This window comes from Stomoxys calcitrans, chromosome 4, assembly GCF_963082655.1.
Source record: "Stomoxys calcitrans chromosome 4, idStoCalc2.1, whole genome shotgun sequence".
NCBI lineage: Eukaryota > Metazoa > Arthropoda > Insecta > Diptera > Muscidae > Stomoxys > Stomoxys calcitrans.
Window position 1 is genome coordinate 28,763,784 of NC_081555.1, and position 15,774 is coordinate 28,779,557.

General features: G+C 41.1%; 1 protein-coding gene across 5 annotated transcripts in view; it reads left to right on the plus strand.

Annotated features, from left to right (window-relative positions):
* LOC106087570 (ELAV-like protein 3) overlaps nt 1-15,774 on the plus strand; it is a 189,171-nt gene that overhangs the window by 48,529 nt on the left and 124,868 nt on the right. For 3 of the 5 annotated variants that reach the window (XM_059366321.1, XM_059366320.1, XM_059366322.1), the window contains exons 1-2: nt 2,871-3,469; nt 11,146-12,441. The gene's annotated coding sequence lies outside the window, so the exon portion shown is untranslated. Of the gene's footprint in view, nt 1-2,870; nt 3,470-11,145; nt 12,442-15,774 lie in introns of those variants that run through there. The other 2 variants (XM_059366317.1, XM_059366319.1) reach the window with 2 other exon arrangements.

Genomic DNA, 15,774 nt, shown 5'->3' on the forward strand with positions numbered 1-15,774 from the left:
ATAAACTATGTAGTCGCACGAAACCCCGTTTGGTATTGAATGGTTCCAAGAGATTGTTTCCTATTCTTACTGAGGAACGTGTTTCAGCAAGTGTAACCCTGGAAAGTCTAATTAATTTTGCATTGAAACCAAACTCAGACAGATGTTGAAATACATTTGAACGTAGAGAGGCATCGAAAGCGGCTTTGTAATCAACAAAGAGATGGTAGGTATTGATTTGTCCTTCGCTGGTCTTCCCAGGGCCCAATTATCTCATTGACTTTAGGTTTTAATCATTCAGTACAGTATGCTCGAGAGTATCTTGTATACGATGGAGAGGAGACTTATTCCTCTTTAGTTAGCACATTCCGTCTTGTCTCCTTTCTTGTGTACGGTACATAGTTGCTGAGGTTCCAATCATTGGTTATGTGTTCTTCAAGCCAGATCGCGCAGACAAGCTGTTGCATATGCCTTATCAGCGAGTCGTCTCCGGTCTTAAATAGTTCAGCGGGTAACCCATCGGCTCCTGCTGTCTTGTTGTTCTTCAGTCGGGTCACAGCTTCTTGCACTTCATTCTGACTTGGAGGGTTCTGCGGTATCCCCTTCGCCGCCATCGTCGGACACTAGCAGCTGAATAAAATGTTCTTTCCATATCCTCTGCACACTATCCAGTTACTAAATTTCTTTCTTTGTCTCAGCAGGAGAATGTGCCTGCACTAAAGTAATCGGTTTGATGTTCAACTCTTTGGTGGAATATCCGGACTTCATTCTGACTTCTGTACATCGCAATTCGCTGACACTCACGTCTTACCATAATACTACTACTGCTACTAAGTTTCCCATGAAAATTCCATTAAGGATACTTCTCTCATCTCAATGAGTGCAGTCCGACTAAAGTTTAAGCTCAATGATAAAGTGCCTCCTGTTTTATGCCGAGTCCTGACGGTGTGCCGCGTAGCGACAGCATTAGCAAGAGGATAACAACCGCTGAAAATTTTGTTGATGCTACGCCGGGGTTTGAGCCCAGGCGTTCGGCGTCATAGGTAAACACGCTAACCTCTGCGCCACGGTGTCCTGCAATACAGTTCCGGAATGCGTGAGGTGGTGTAGTATTAACGTAAACTGGGCAATAACAACCAGGACGGTAAAGGCATGAATAGTTTTTGAGTGTAAGAGGGAGATTCGATGCCGAGCCATAGAGTGTAAGGGGAATGAAAAAGTAGACGATTTGGCAGTGAAGGTCAGTGGACTGCTGTCAATAAACCTTTTTAACCCAAAGCCTTTCGGGTTGATGTAGTCCTACGGTTGTGGGCGATGAATGCATGCAACACTTAGGAACAGCGAAACGGTAGGAAAGACGACAAAAATCCTATGGGGAGATCCGAACCATTAGTAGACGAGGCTATTGGTGAAAGGAGAGGAGCAGGAGTTCAGTATAGCTTTCGGTATCATGACAGGACTTATAGGATTACGAGCTCACTTATGCAAAATCGGTGCAACAACTGATAGCATGTGTAGGGTATGCGGGGAAGATGAGGAGACTTTGGAGTATTTCCTATGTCAGAGCTCGGGTTTTGCAGCTAACAGACACCGGCATTTAAATGGGAAGCAATACCAGACCAACTTAGGGGCGTGGTATGGAAAACAATTAAGGATTTTGTAAGTGCACGGAATTCCTGATTTAGATTTTTTTTTTAGGTTATTTTTTATTATTCAAAGCGCACAACAACTGGCTCAGGTGTATGCCCATAGTGGGATGGGGCGGATTAATAACTGCAACTTCTTTTCCTAATTAATTCTATAAGTTTCTGCTACACTGCCGGAGGACACCGTGGCGCAGAGGTTACCATGTCCGCCTATGACGCCGAACGCCTGGGTTGAAATCTCGGCGTTAACAACATTTCTGAGTTAATCTGCCATGTTAAAACTTCTCCACTAAGTTGTGTTGTCGATTCGCCGTTTGGACACGGCATAAAAAAGAAGGCCCCTTATCATTGAGCCTAAACTGTAATCGGACTGCACTCATTGATATGAGAGAAGTATTCCCTTCTTCTTAATGAAATGTTCATGGGAAATGTAGTTGGGGAAAATTGTCGGATTTCCCAATTTAACTTCGAGGCCTCTAGATAACTCATTTTGTTTGCTATTTAGATGAATTAATTAAAATTTATTTTATTTATATTCTGTCATATCCTTTGTATGGAAACTCTTTGGCAACACTGGCTGTATAACCCATTTCCTTAATTTCCAAACTCTCTTTCATTATCTGTGGCTCTCTTCTATAGAATGGGAATGTTTATACTATGACATGACACAAAAATAGGTGCTCTGTTTTCACGAAGCCCAAGTGGGAGTGGGAGTGAGTGCATGGGCGGTGGGCCTAAAGCAGCCTCAGCTGAGTAGGAGCAGTCCTTTGGTATCATCAAAGTACCAGGAAGAGGTGGCACGAACTACTATTCTATATGTGAGTGGGCCATGTGAATGTATGTCGCCAGCACCAGCACCATTGCCACCGCCGCCACCACATCTGATATTCGTATAGGCTCTCGTCTCCTCGTTGCTCCTCGCAGGATGTTCTTGTTTGGCTGGCTGGCTGGCTGGATGGCTGTTGTGTTGGCTGTGCGATGTGTGTGGCTCAACATTTACTGTGTTGGGACACTTTTGCATTTCAGTACGAGTCAAGCGGTCTTCAAAGTATCCAGCAAAGAGAACGCGGTTCTTTTTAAGCGCGTTTTTATTAAATTCTACTCATATAATTTATAATTTGCGTCGCTATATAATTTCTCCTTGTTTCGTAGAATACCAACAAAATCAATACAAGTTTAACAACAACAACAACAACACCAACCAACCGAATTGGAATTTCGTTGTTTCAAAAATAAAACCAAAATAATCGGAAACAAAAACGTAAAACGCAAAAAGTTTCGTTTCGAAATTTTCCTTTGAACGGAATTTGGATATTTTTCTCCAGCAAAACCCAGAGGGGCTGTAAATTGCATAGCCAGCAAGCTGGTGTGCGGTGTTTAAAAACGGTTCCTAACAAAAACAACAGTCCCAAATTAACTGCTGACATTAGAATTTCCACAAGTGAAAGGCCAAGTCCAGCATTGAGGGGAAACGGAAGCAGCCGGAAATCAGCTCTAAATTTCAAAATCTCTACAACAAACATATGTCTTGTTGATTTTTTAGGTTCATTCTCAATTTTCATTCTCAACAAAAAACTATTGCGATTGTTTCGAAACACACACACACACTCAAACAAATCTATTCATATATATATGTAGATATATTTACGTCTACATACATATGTTCATACATGTATGAAGATTGTCGATTGACTCTTTAATTTCGGTGTTTAATTTACCCAACAACGCACACAGAACGAGGCAAGAACCATTCAACGAAACTTTAACGCTGAATAGGAAAAATAAGTAGCAAACGAGCTAAGAGATCCTTTTACTGGACATCTCGCGCCCCACATTCGGCAAAGGTAAGTTCCCAGAAAAATATGCTCCATCTAGACATGCAGTTCTTGCTAGGGTCATAAGGGCTTGGTTCAGTTTTTCCGGGCACCGCAAAATGTCTTTGAAGATGAGGTAAAATTGCAATTAACGCCTTCGCAAGAGAGGGTGGAGGACTTGGCTGATGCACTTTTTTAAGCCCCATTTTGGGGAGGTTAAAGTTTCTGCTTGGCAAAAATGCAATTTGACCTACATTTGCGCTTTTGCCCTTATCCAAAGTGGCGAAGGCGTTTAAAGAGCGTCAGAGAGAGAGAGAGAGAGAGAGAGAGAGAACGCTCGCTAGCCAGGGAGAGTAAACCTATAAAAGAGAGTGTTTTATTTTTTGGTTTTTGGTGTATACGAGCCGGCCTGCAAGTGTTGGTGTATTTTGCGCACAGGTATACCTACACAAATGTACCACGCCCTAAGCACCAAACACAAGATGCCATTGTCAGCATACCGACTCATATGTTAGCCTGCGACGAGAGTCTTGTTTATGTGTGAGTTTTGACACATACATCCTTTGATGTCCTTTGAAGTATTCGTGTATTCGTTCTAGTTGTTGTGTTGTGCTTTGTTGATGATTTCGTTTTTTTTTTGTTTTTGCATAGCAGCACCAGTAACTGGTAATGGCAGTGGCAGTAGTTTGCCATTACTGCCGGTTCATCTCACTCTGCCGGCGTCTCTGCTCTTGACTCCACAGGACAATTTGGCTTTGATTTTGTGGCCTGTATCCCACTTCCGCATCAACAGCGCCCCATATCATCCCACTAACTTTGCAATGGTATCCACACCTCAACGCTTTGAACTGCTGATGATTGCAATACAAAACAGAACATCACAGCACAGTTCAGAGCCGAACAAACAACTTTTGTTATTTCTGTCCTGAATAATTGAGTTGTTGAACTTTTAGTAAATGTCGTTGTCGTTGTTATCATTGTCCTCCAGTGACAAGGGAGTTGGGCTAAGGATAGGAGGATGACTGAAGTTGGATGTCAACTTGGTTCTTGGCTCGTGATTTCCTTTTAGGCCCCTGTGCCCATCATTCCATGCTGATTGATTACTTTCCTCTCATTTGTCCTCCTAACTGGCCGAGGAAAGGTTATTTCTGTCATTTCAGTCATTTCATAATTCAGTTTTCCAGTGATTAATTGAATTTTGTTTTGAGAGAGAACTCGTTTAAAGTGATTTTTTGATTTTCGGATTAAAGTTTTATTGGTCATGGGTCAGTGGCTGGCAGATACACAGGCAGGCAGGCTATCTGGCAAGCTAGCAAGAATTGTGTCATGCTATTATAGAACCTATTGAAACAATGAATAGAGAACAATGAAGTTTAGAGCAGTAAACTTTTGTTTAACAATGAGATAACTAGAGTTGCTTTTAGTTTCATTTTAAAATGAAATGTTTATTAATTGGTGTTTAGCCATTCTGGGAAAAGATTCGATTTAAAAGATTTGATGAAAGTTTAAACAACCAAAAACGTGCTAAATTCGGCTGGGAAGATTCTTGGAAGCATGTGTCTAATTACTGGACCAAATCACCTGCCAACTCGGAAAAAAATTCAAGCCTCAAGGCGCCTTTGAAGAGTAATACGGAGATCGGTTTGTAAGGGGCTATATGAGGCTATAGTCCGATTCGGACCGAAGATACTGCGGTAATTGGAAGTCATTATCAAACATAACTTGCAAAATTTCAGCCAAATTGCATAACAATTGCGGCTTTCAGGGGCTCAAAATCTCAAATCGGTAGATCGGTTTGTTGGGCAGCTATATCTGGTTATAAACCGATTTGTATCCTTCTTGACAAGTTAGTTAGGAGTCGTATTTGAACACCACGTGCCAAATTTTAGCGAAATCAGATAATAATTGCGGCTTTCAGGGGCTTAAGATCACAAATCGGAAGATCGGTTTATTTGGGAGTTATATCAGATTATAGACCGATTTGAATCGTATTTAGCAAGGTTGTTGAAAATCGCAATTGAACACCATATGCAAAAGTTCAGCCCAATGGGTTTGGAATTGCGGCTTTCAGAAGCTCAGGTTTATCAGGCAGTAGACCGATGTGGATCGTACTTAACACTATTATAGGAAGTCGTAACATAATACTACGTTCAGCCCAATCAGATAATATTTGAGGCTTCTAGGGGCTCAAGAAGACACGTTGAAAGGTCACTTTACAGCAAAAAGAAGTATTTGTGCAGAATGTCAAGCGGCTAGCTTTACGTTCGACCACTATCGTGATTTCGACAGACGGACATACGATAGGATATGACTAGATCACCTCATAATGTCGAGACGATCACGAATATAAATACTTTAGGAGTCGCAGATCAATATTTCAAGACATTACAAACGGAATGACTAGAGTAGTGTGCCCCGACTCCATGGGGATGAGTTAAAAAGCTTAGTTGATGGATATTAAAAGTGTAGTTTTAAGCGATGGTCCTAATGCAATCTTATTATACCCTCAACCATTGCATGGGGGTATATTAAATTCGTCATTCCGTTTGTAGTACATCGAAATACTAATTTTCGACTCCATAAATATTTATGTTTTTGATCTTCCTGACATTCTGAGTAGCCATTAGGCGGTTGATGAACCGTGTCTATTTCCAGTGGAGCGACAGATCTAGACCCCGGAAGTAGGAATAGTGGTACAGTAATTTTTATCAAAAAGCGGCTCATGTTGGGTGTAATCCACACTGCCTGAAACATCGGATATTGTATCAAGGATAATACAGTGTCCGTGGTCGCCACATGACCAATGAGAAAGTTCCCTTAACCTCACGGCAGTGGTCGCAGCAATTTGTCTAGCCACAATGTCCAGAGGCAAGACAGATGTAGCATCAGTGCGCTGTGATGCACAAACAAGCCATCGTTTGGATCCGGTTTAGAATTGAGCAGTAGGTGGACTTTTGAAGCGACGTCCATCAGACCACCACAAAAGACCCAATGCGTGACACATGGTCTAAATTCTAAACTTTTGCCAATGGCTCTCTTGCAGGTGTATAGGGCAAGAGTTGCCTTTTCCAAAATGTTGGATATGAAGTTCAATTTCCTGTCCAGCAAAACACCTAGGTATTTTGCGCTTTCTGTAAATGGAACATTCTCTCCTTCCAAGGAGATAGGTTTCACTGTAGGCAACTTGTATCTCCTGCTGAAAACAACCACTTCTGTCTTACACGGATTTTTACCTAGACCACTTTCAGTAGTCCACTTCGCTGACTCCTTAAATTGAGCACGTAGGGCTTTCTAAAATATATGTCTTAGAGTGTTGGGAAACCTTCCCCTATCCGAAATTGTTACGTCATCAGCATACGCGACCACTTTTACGTCTTTCGTATATTCCTTGACATCGATGGAACCCTCTATGTAGCCGACTAGGTTGTGAAGGGTGATAGTATCAGGCCGTAGCATGTTGTCTGCTACTGAAACCTCGAAGAGTGGAGCGGCGTCGCTCTCCGGTTTATTGAGAGGCTTGGTGCAAATGATCCTTATCTAGGGAGAGATACTCCCTAAATTGGGATCGGGGATTGGCTGCACAGGCTACCCCAAAGACTACACATCTAGATTCGGAAACTACACCGCAGTCAGCCAAAAGGCTACGGTCACCCGGAGGGCATCCCATGTCTAAAAGAACTAAGGCGAACAATTGTAAGATGGGTCCAAGAACCTCTGCTAATATCGCTAGGAAACATTTGGTGATGACAGTTGTCGACTAGGGAGATGAACAGGGGTACATACCTAGAAATACTTGGAGAGGGATAGTCAATGGACTGTCATCACTATACTCCGATGTTTATGCGGAATTTCCTGGGTGTCCTCCAGTTTGTGACAATGTAGGCTGGTATCGGGGACGATACAGACTAATTTGAAATGTATCGTTGTGCGCTAAAAATGATTGGTGACATCTGGGCAGGTGCGGCACTAGATTTAGTCAAGAAGGAAGATATTCCTTCTCGACCAGTGGCACATGCTTGGATACCAAGGATTCCCTCAGATCCTGAATCCATACTTGGAAGACTAAGGGAATATAATCCCACTCTTTCAACCCTCGATTGGAAGATTGGTAGATTGGATGAGGCTGATGGTGACCCGAGACATGCAGTATTCGTATTAAACTCCGGCTGTCTCGCAGACCTCAACAAGTCTGAAGGGGTTGTATCCTACGGATTCAACAAGTTGAAACTGAAGGCCTATAGAAGCGGTGGGGTTGGGGAATCAGGAGACGACTCAGCAGTTTTTGCTGAATACTTGCCTGAGGAACTATTGACCACATCGCTAAGGTCTGGCAGATTACAGGAGACTGGTAATCCCCCTGCCACTTTCGAGATAGGAGGGGATGGCATCGAAACGGGACCCGATAAGCCGCAAGTGCCCAATGTCCTGAAGAAGAGTGTTTACACAGCTTTTCACTTGCCCCTGGATGCGTACGGAAGCTCGTTATGACAAGATCTAACGAATCTTGTGAGGATGAACTCCTGGCGGAAGCAGATGACGAGGCTATCACAACAGTGGTGGAAGTTCTGAATCCTGACTATTGTCCGGTTTCTGCAGATAAATCTCCACCATTATAAGGCCGCTTCGGCGGCACTAAAGGTCCTCCTGATGGCAGGGGGATTTGACGTGGTTCCTTTCCAGGAAACATGTGTGGAGGAATAGTTCGTGGTCTAAGAATTCCGGGACTTAAACTACTCAGGGGAAGGGGAATAGGAGACACAGAGCCTGCATTCTTGCAAAGAGTGTTTTTTAATGTTTTTCTTCTTCCGTCGGTAAGTACTGAAGATTCAGTTGTAGCCAGCCTTAAAATAAATAAGTCTCATTACTGGCTGGCTTCTCTATGTGTGGGACACGATTCAGAGATGCCGCCTTCAAACCTTAAGTTGCTGGTGGAAGCCGCTCTGCAGGGAAGAAGAGCCTCATTGTAGGAAGTGATGCTAATGCACATCACTAGATATGGGGAAGTTCGGATGTTAACGAAAGGGGTAAGCTGCTTATTGAATATATTATAAGTTGCAATCTGGCGATTTGTAATAAAGGGGATAAACCGACCTTTATTACCAGGAACAGGCCGGAGGTATTAGATATTACCTTGATATCGGAAGATATAAGCGCAAGAATATACGACTGGGAAGTTTTGGATGACCACAGCTTCTCTGATCATCGTTATATTAGTTTCAGCCTTGTAGGAAATACTGCAGAAGTCTATCCCATCTAGATCAGAAAAGGAAGTGGCAACTGCCCAGGATATAGACATAATGGTCAAGAGGATCACGAAGGCCCTGAATTTCTCGCTTATGTCAGCATGTCCTAGTGCCAAGGCGCAAACAGCGACCGCCATGGTGGACCCCAGAGCTGTTGGGTCTAAGGTAGAACTGAGGAAAACTCTTAAACTGGGCGAAAGGAACAAGAGCACCATACGATGGGGACATCCCGGTACGGGATAGCTGTGAGAACCACACAGGCTGGAATATTGAGCTCAATTTGTGTGAGGGCCATTGCTGTCACGAGAAGCTTAGCTGCGAGCTACCGGGCGCATCTACAGGTTGCGGATAGTGGAATGCTCCATACGGAGTAGCTGCAACGACAGCAGCGGACAATTAGAGATATCGAGCGGAGAGTCTCATGGAGAGGCCGGGTGGCACCGACTCTTGACCAATACTGAATGCCTATGGTGCTTGATATGGCAAGGCGCGTTATTGGTGCCTTCAAATAACCAATGGCCACTCTGTCCCGCGGTGATCGGTCCCTTGGACCGGCACAAGCTTGCTCACCTAGAGGAGCTTGAAGAGGATCGCCACCTCCATCTGAAAATCTGTCTACGACAACAACAATAAACACGATTGGGACATCTATAAGGCTGAGCTAAGAAAATATAACGGCGAGCTGAGAAAGGGTCAGAACAAGTCCTTGTTGGAATTCTGTGGCTCCGTGGAGGATACATCTGAGGACTGTAGGCCTCTGCCCTCGAGACCTATTACGGTGGGGTATATTCAGAAGTCAGAGAATGTATGGATAATGTCAAGTGAGGAAACACTGGACCTACTCTTTGATACACGTTTCCCGGGAAATTCTCCAACGAACAACGTGCCGCCAGAATAGGTTGTCACTAGTATGCTTCATAGGTTACTGGGGAAATTGTGTCTGAGCCGAAAATCCTTTGGGCGATAAGAAGGCCCTGATGATATATCACCGGTTGAATGACAAGCTGTGTCCGACAGACTGGCTCCTTTTATGATGAGCCTTTTAAGGGGCCATAACCTTAAATCGAGAGATCGTTTTATATGGCAGCTATATCCAAATCTGGACCGATTTGGGCCATATCGTAGAACGATGTCGTGGGGCCTAACACAACTCACAGTCCCAAATTTCGGCGAAATCGGACAATAAAGGCATCTTTTATGGGCCCAAGACCTTAAATCGAGACATCCGTCTATATGGCAGCTATATCCAAATCTGCACCGATCTATGCAATATCGTAGAAAGATGTCGAGGGGCCTAACTTAACTGGCTGTCCTAAGTTTCGGCGAAATCAGGCCCAAAGCCTTAAATCGAAAGATCGGTCTATATGGCAGCTATATCCACATCTGGACCGATCCAGGCCAAATTGAGGAAGGATGTCGATGGGCCTAACACAACTCACTGTCCCAAATTTTGACTACATCGGAAATCGGACGGCAAACGAAGATTTTGCAGCCCAAAGAAATTTTCGAAATATTAGGGATCGGCCAAAAGGCACCCTGACAACCTACGGCCTTAACATTTTGAACACGATCTCGATCTCTGACACCTCAGGTCTAACCTCTCACACGGCATATATTTTACTTGTTATATATTATAACTTTGTGTAAATTTGTTTGCAACGGACGAACGCCATTGATTTTGAAAAAAAATTGGTGCAGATTTAGATATAGCTCCCATATATACCTTTCATCCGATATGGCATTTGCAGCCCGTACTCGCCCGTAATTTTCATCCGATCTTTACAAAATTTTGCATGAGGTATTTTATTTAACGTCTCAATACTTGTGCAAAAATTAGCACTAGATGTATTATTTGACTTCCCAAAACGTGTGCATAAATTCATCAAAGTTGGGTCTGATTTAGATACATCTCCCCTACATATCTCACCCATATGGCCTTTCAAGACTGTAGAAGCCACAATTTTGGTCCGATCTTTAAAAAATTTAGCACGAAATGTTTTATTTGACGATCGCATACGTGTGCAAAATTTCATCAAAGTCGAGCCAGATTAAGATATATCTCTGATATATATCTTTCATCCTATATGGCCCATTAGGGCTGTAGTAGCCATAATTTTGGTCCGATCTTAAAAAAACTATTTCAATAGGTATTCAAAATTAAAGACTGCTTCATTTTAACATAGGTTCCATGTATTAATCGTAGTATGTAGACTTGGTGGTAGGATATTATATAGTCGGCTTCGCCCGACTTTTGCCTTTCCTTACTGGTTTGTTTTTGATTTTCTCCCACTGTGTGGCGTACCCTGTAGTATAAATCCTCTTTTTCTTGTTCTTGTGGTATCATATTGAACTGAAATGCCTAATTGAGTCTGATTGCAGACTGCCACTATCATCTTAACTAACCTAACTTAGTGTTTAGTTATTTTTAACAATATTGCCTTCCTTCTTCTCATTTGCTTTCAGTGTTCTTTAAAGAATCTGCGTCCATCAAATGTTCCATTTAAAAGTAAAATTCCACATGATTTGAAGCAAAAACACGAAACGGAGAAAAGAACGAATTTAAACGCGAATTAAGGATTGGAAGCGCGCCTAAACTCAAAAAACAAAAACAATCTGCAGTATTGATATATACACAAGAGACAAACCAAAGGACAACCAAGAAGTTTTCCAGAGAGAATTTCGCCCCCCCCTATGAATCCCAAAAGAAAAGTTGTGGTCTGATCATAAAAAGAGTGAATATTTTTTAAGAACTCAACGCCGGCTATATGCAAAAAAACAACCTTCAAGAAGTTGTTCAAAAATTTTACCACACTAAGCGACAAGCGGCTTAAAAAGTTGAAGACAAAAATCTCCCCCCAAAAAGTAAATCAAATATAAGCAATTTTCATAAATGGTGTGTATGCATTTTATATAGAAAATAAGTGTAAGCAAACGATTATAAGTGAAAACCATTTTTTTAGAAAAAAAGAAAAACAAAAACGTAAAGAAAACTCCCCCCAAAATAAAATATTGATGTTTTATATATTTACACAAAAATATATATTGAGTGTTTAAGAATTTTGAGCAAAGACTTTCATAATTATAATTCACCCAAAAAAGATACAGAGAGAAAGAGGATTAAGCCCCACAAAAAAGATCCACGCCCATACACTTACATACAAACACACACACACACATGTTCACACACCAAGCAACACCTACAAAAAAGGACTTCCAACGATTTTAGCAAAAAGACGACGAAATTTTAAGTTCTTTTAAAATAAAAAAATTTAAGACAAAACAAAAAGAGAACATACTTCAACGGTTAACAAATAAGAAAGACACTTTTTAAAGAAAGGCCAAATTTTTGAACTCATCAACCAACAACAACAACAACAAACTATAAAGTTTAAAACTACTTCATAAGTAAAACGAAAAACTTAAAAAAAAAGTATATTAAAAAAAAGCACTGCAATAAAAAAGGGTTTGTGACTTTAATGATAATTTTTTTAATATAAACTGTTTTTATAACAAAAAAAAATACAAAAGAAAACAAACATTTTATAAGAAACTGAAAAAAAAATCCAAAAATTTAAACAAAAAAAAAAACCATTTTTAAAGGAAAGCCAACAAACTTAAAACATATATCGTTAAGACAAAGTGATTTTTTAACCAAAAAATAAATAAAACCAAGATTCCGGAGCGAAACGCGATCAAACTTCGAGTTGTTAAAAGTTTAAATCATATATCAACTGGAAAGATCTTACACCAAGAAAAAAGGTAAGAGATAACAAATTGTATTTGTATTGTTTATAACTAAAGAGATAAGAAAGTAAAATAAGTTGGAAATAGTATATAAGGATTAATTTTCAATGGTGTATGATAAATAGGTTACATTCAACGAAATTTGTTAATCCAAATAGCAAATATGTTTGCTAAAGCAATAGCTTTTATCTGCTAAAAATGGAAAAGCAGACATGAGTGCTGTTTCAGCAAACAAAGGTTTGTAGGTTTAGCAAACTTTTCCGCCTGCTATTACAACTAAAAAAACCTGCTGTTTCAACTTTATTAATTATATCTGTTGATTGGAGCGGCCGTGTTTTCATTTCGCTCCTCGAAGAAAAAACAAGTAAAAACCGGGCCGAATCTGGGGAAACCACCACTAATAATTTTATTCTACATACCAAACTTTTGTCAAACCAGCAAAAATTAAAGCTTCTAGGAACCGAACAAGGATGATGACCGGCTTACATAAGAGCTATATCAGGTTATAGACTGATTTGAACCGTACTTGGCACAGTTTTTGGAAGTCATAACAGAACACTACATGCAAAATTTCAGCCAAATCGGAGAAAAATTGTGACTTCCAGGGGCTCAAGAAATCAAATCAGCAGATCAGTTTATGTGGGAGCCACATCGAAATCTGAACGATATTGCCCATTTGCAATTCCCAACGACCTACACAGATGAAAATAAATTTAAAAAACAACAACTTTGATCGAAAAAATAACTACGAAATTTGTTAATTTTCCTTCAACAATTTATTTTGAATCTCAACGACCCAAAGTACAAATTTCTTGTTAAAAGGCACTCTTTGCAAGCCAACATATAACAACAACAATATATCGATAAGCAAGGCAAAAAATCATCTACCAGCTAACGCATGTGCTTTGTTTAGGGTGGTGGTGTTTTTGTTTTTTTTTGTTCGGCTCGCATTGTCTCGTTCGTTCGTTTTACCGCTGCTCTCGGGTTTTCCTTCGTCACTCTCTACAGTTACCCTTCAAAAAACGAATTTTAATAATTTTGGTGCCGCAGAGTATTGAACTTATGATCTCATGTTAGGTAGTCTTGCACCCATTTTCTAGCCTACCGACATCATCTTCCTTATGATGAAATAAATCAATAAGTACTGCTGCACAGTAATAAGCGTCTCAATTAATTAAATTAAAAAAAGGGGAAAAGAACTCTAAAAAATTTTTTTCTGAATACGAAATTTATATTTTTTTATGCCAAATTTTCTAAAATTTTTGTTTGCCTACCGGGGGACTCGAAACACAGGTTTTTTAAATCATTCCATTAAGGAACTGGGGCAAAGTTCTCACAAAACAATGAGTGCTGTCCGATTCAATGTTAAGCTCAATGATAAGGGATCTCCTTTTTATAGCCGAGTCCGAACGGCGTCCCGCAAAGATGCACCTCTTTAGAGAGAAGTTTTACACGGCAAAGTACCTCACAAATGTCGCCAGCATTAGGAGGGGATAACCACCGCCGAAAATTTTTCTGATGTTCCTCCCAGGATTCGAAACCAGGCGTTCAGCATCATGGGTGGACATGCTAACATCTGCGCTACGGTGGCCTCCTCACGTACTTCAAGAAATAATATTTTCGATTCAATGCTAAAATTCGCTGAGAATGTAAAGATTCACATACAAATTTAGTAGTTGGTTTTTTCTATGAGTTGTTTTCTTCTGTGTACATAAATACTAGGTTAGGTTGGGTTGAAAAGAGGGTGCAGATATTAATCCGCCCCATGCCACGCCCCATGGACATACAACTATGCCAGTAATCTCTAAAAAGAAAATTTTAATTTAGGAATTCCGTGCTACTTACAAAATCCTTAATTGTTTTTTCATACCATTCCCCAAAGTTAGTTAATTTCTGGTATTGTGTCCCCACCTAACTACCGATGTCTTTTAGACTCGAAAGTAGGGCAATGTCATTGGAAATGCTCCAACATATCATCACTTACCGCACCGATATTGCATAAGTGGGCAGTGTCCCGCTATGATATCAATATCTATACTGACCTCCTTCTTGCTACCTTTCAGTAATAGCCTTGTCTTCTCATTATCTGGATCCCGCCATAGGATTTTCGCCGTCCTACCGACCGTTTGGCTGTTCCACAATGCATACGCATTCGCCCCCCACTCCCTTAACTCGGACTGCGTCGACCCGTAAGGCTTCGGGTTAACCAAGTTTATTGACAGCAGTCCACCGGCCTTCACCGTCAAATCGTTTGCCCTTTCATTTCCCCTTACTCCGTTATTGCGCGGCACCCAAACGATGCGGATTTAGCCATCTTCAGAGAAGGCGTTAATCTCCTTCTTACGCTGCAAGACTGTTCGTGACATTACCGTCCTGGTTGTTATTGTCCTTATGGCAATTTTACTGTCCATAAAGATGTTCACACTCGACATCCTCGCGTTAGCACCACACCACTTCACGCATTCCGTGATCACCCGGATCGCATAAATTCTAAGTATCTATGCAAATTTTTCAATCGGCTAACTTTACGTGTTCAACCGCTATCGTAATTTCGACAGACGGACGGACGGACATGGCTAAATCGACTTAGATCGTCGAGGTGCTCAAGAATATATATACCTTATGGGGTCTTTCGAGGGGTTACAAACGGAATGGCAAATTTATTATACTTCCATCCTATGTTGGAGGGTATAAAAAAGAATTTAAAAAAAATTTATGTTTTTTCATACCTTCGAAGCGTTGAATTAAGAAAAATCATTGTTTAAAAAAATAAAATTATTCGTTGCTGTCTCAATAACGATTGAAGCAAAGAGAATAAGAATGCGTGTGACTTGCCATCAACGTTACCGTAAAGGGCTGGGCATCGCTGCTCTAGACCTTCTTCTTCAGATACCGCACCGAGCATTTATAGATTACTTTCCATTGCTGCTCGCCGGTGTTTCGTTCTTTTCGCTATTCCTCTTGCGAGGAGGTTTTGAGGATTGGATCTTTGCTTCATCTGTTTCGTAAATCTGAATTGGTCCAACTACTGAAAGTCTGTCGCAAGTAACCTCGCAAAGGCGTTGTTTTGTGCAATCAGTGTAATGTTGGCTGTTGATGTAGAATTCTTGTGTTAGTGTGTTGGTTTATATGAGGTTGGGTCCTGTAAATATTGCGTCCGTGCCGAAACTTTCGGTCCTGGTGGATTCTCGGTACTAGATGGTCTACGGGCGAGCCCCTGCAGAGTTATTCTGTATAATACTCGATCTGACGTTGTCGGGGTATACTAATTTCGTCATTCCGTTTGTAACACCTCGAAATATGTATCTAAGATCCCACAAAGTATATATATTCTTGATCGTCATGACA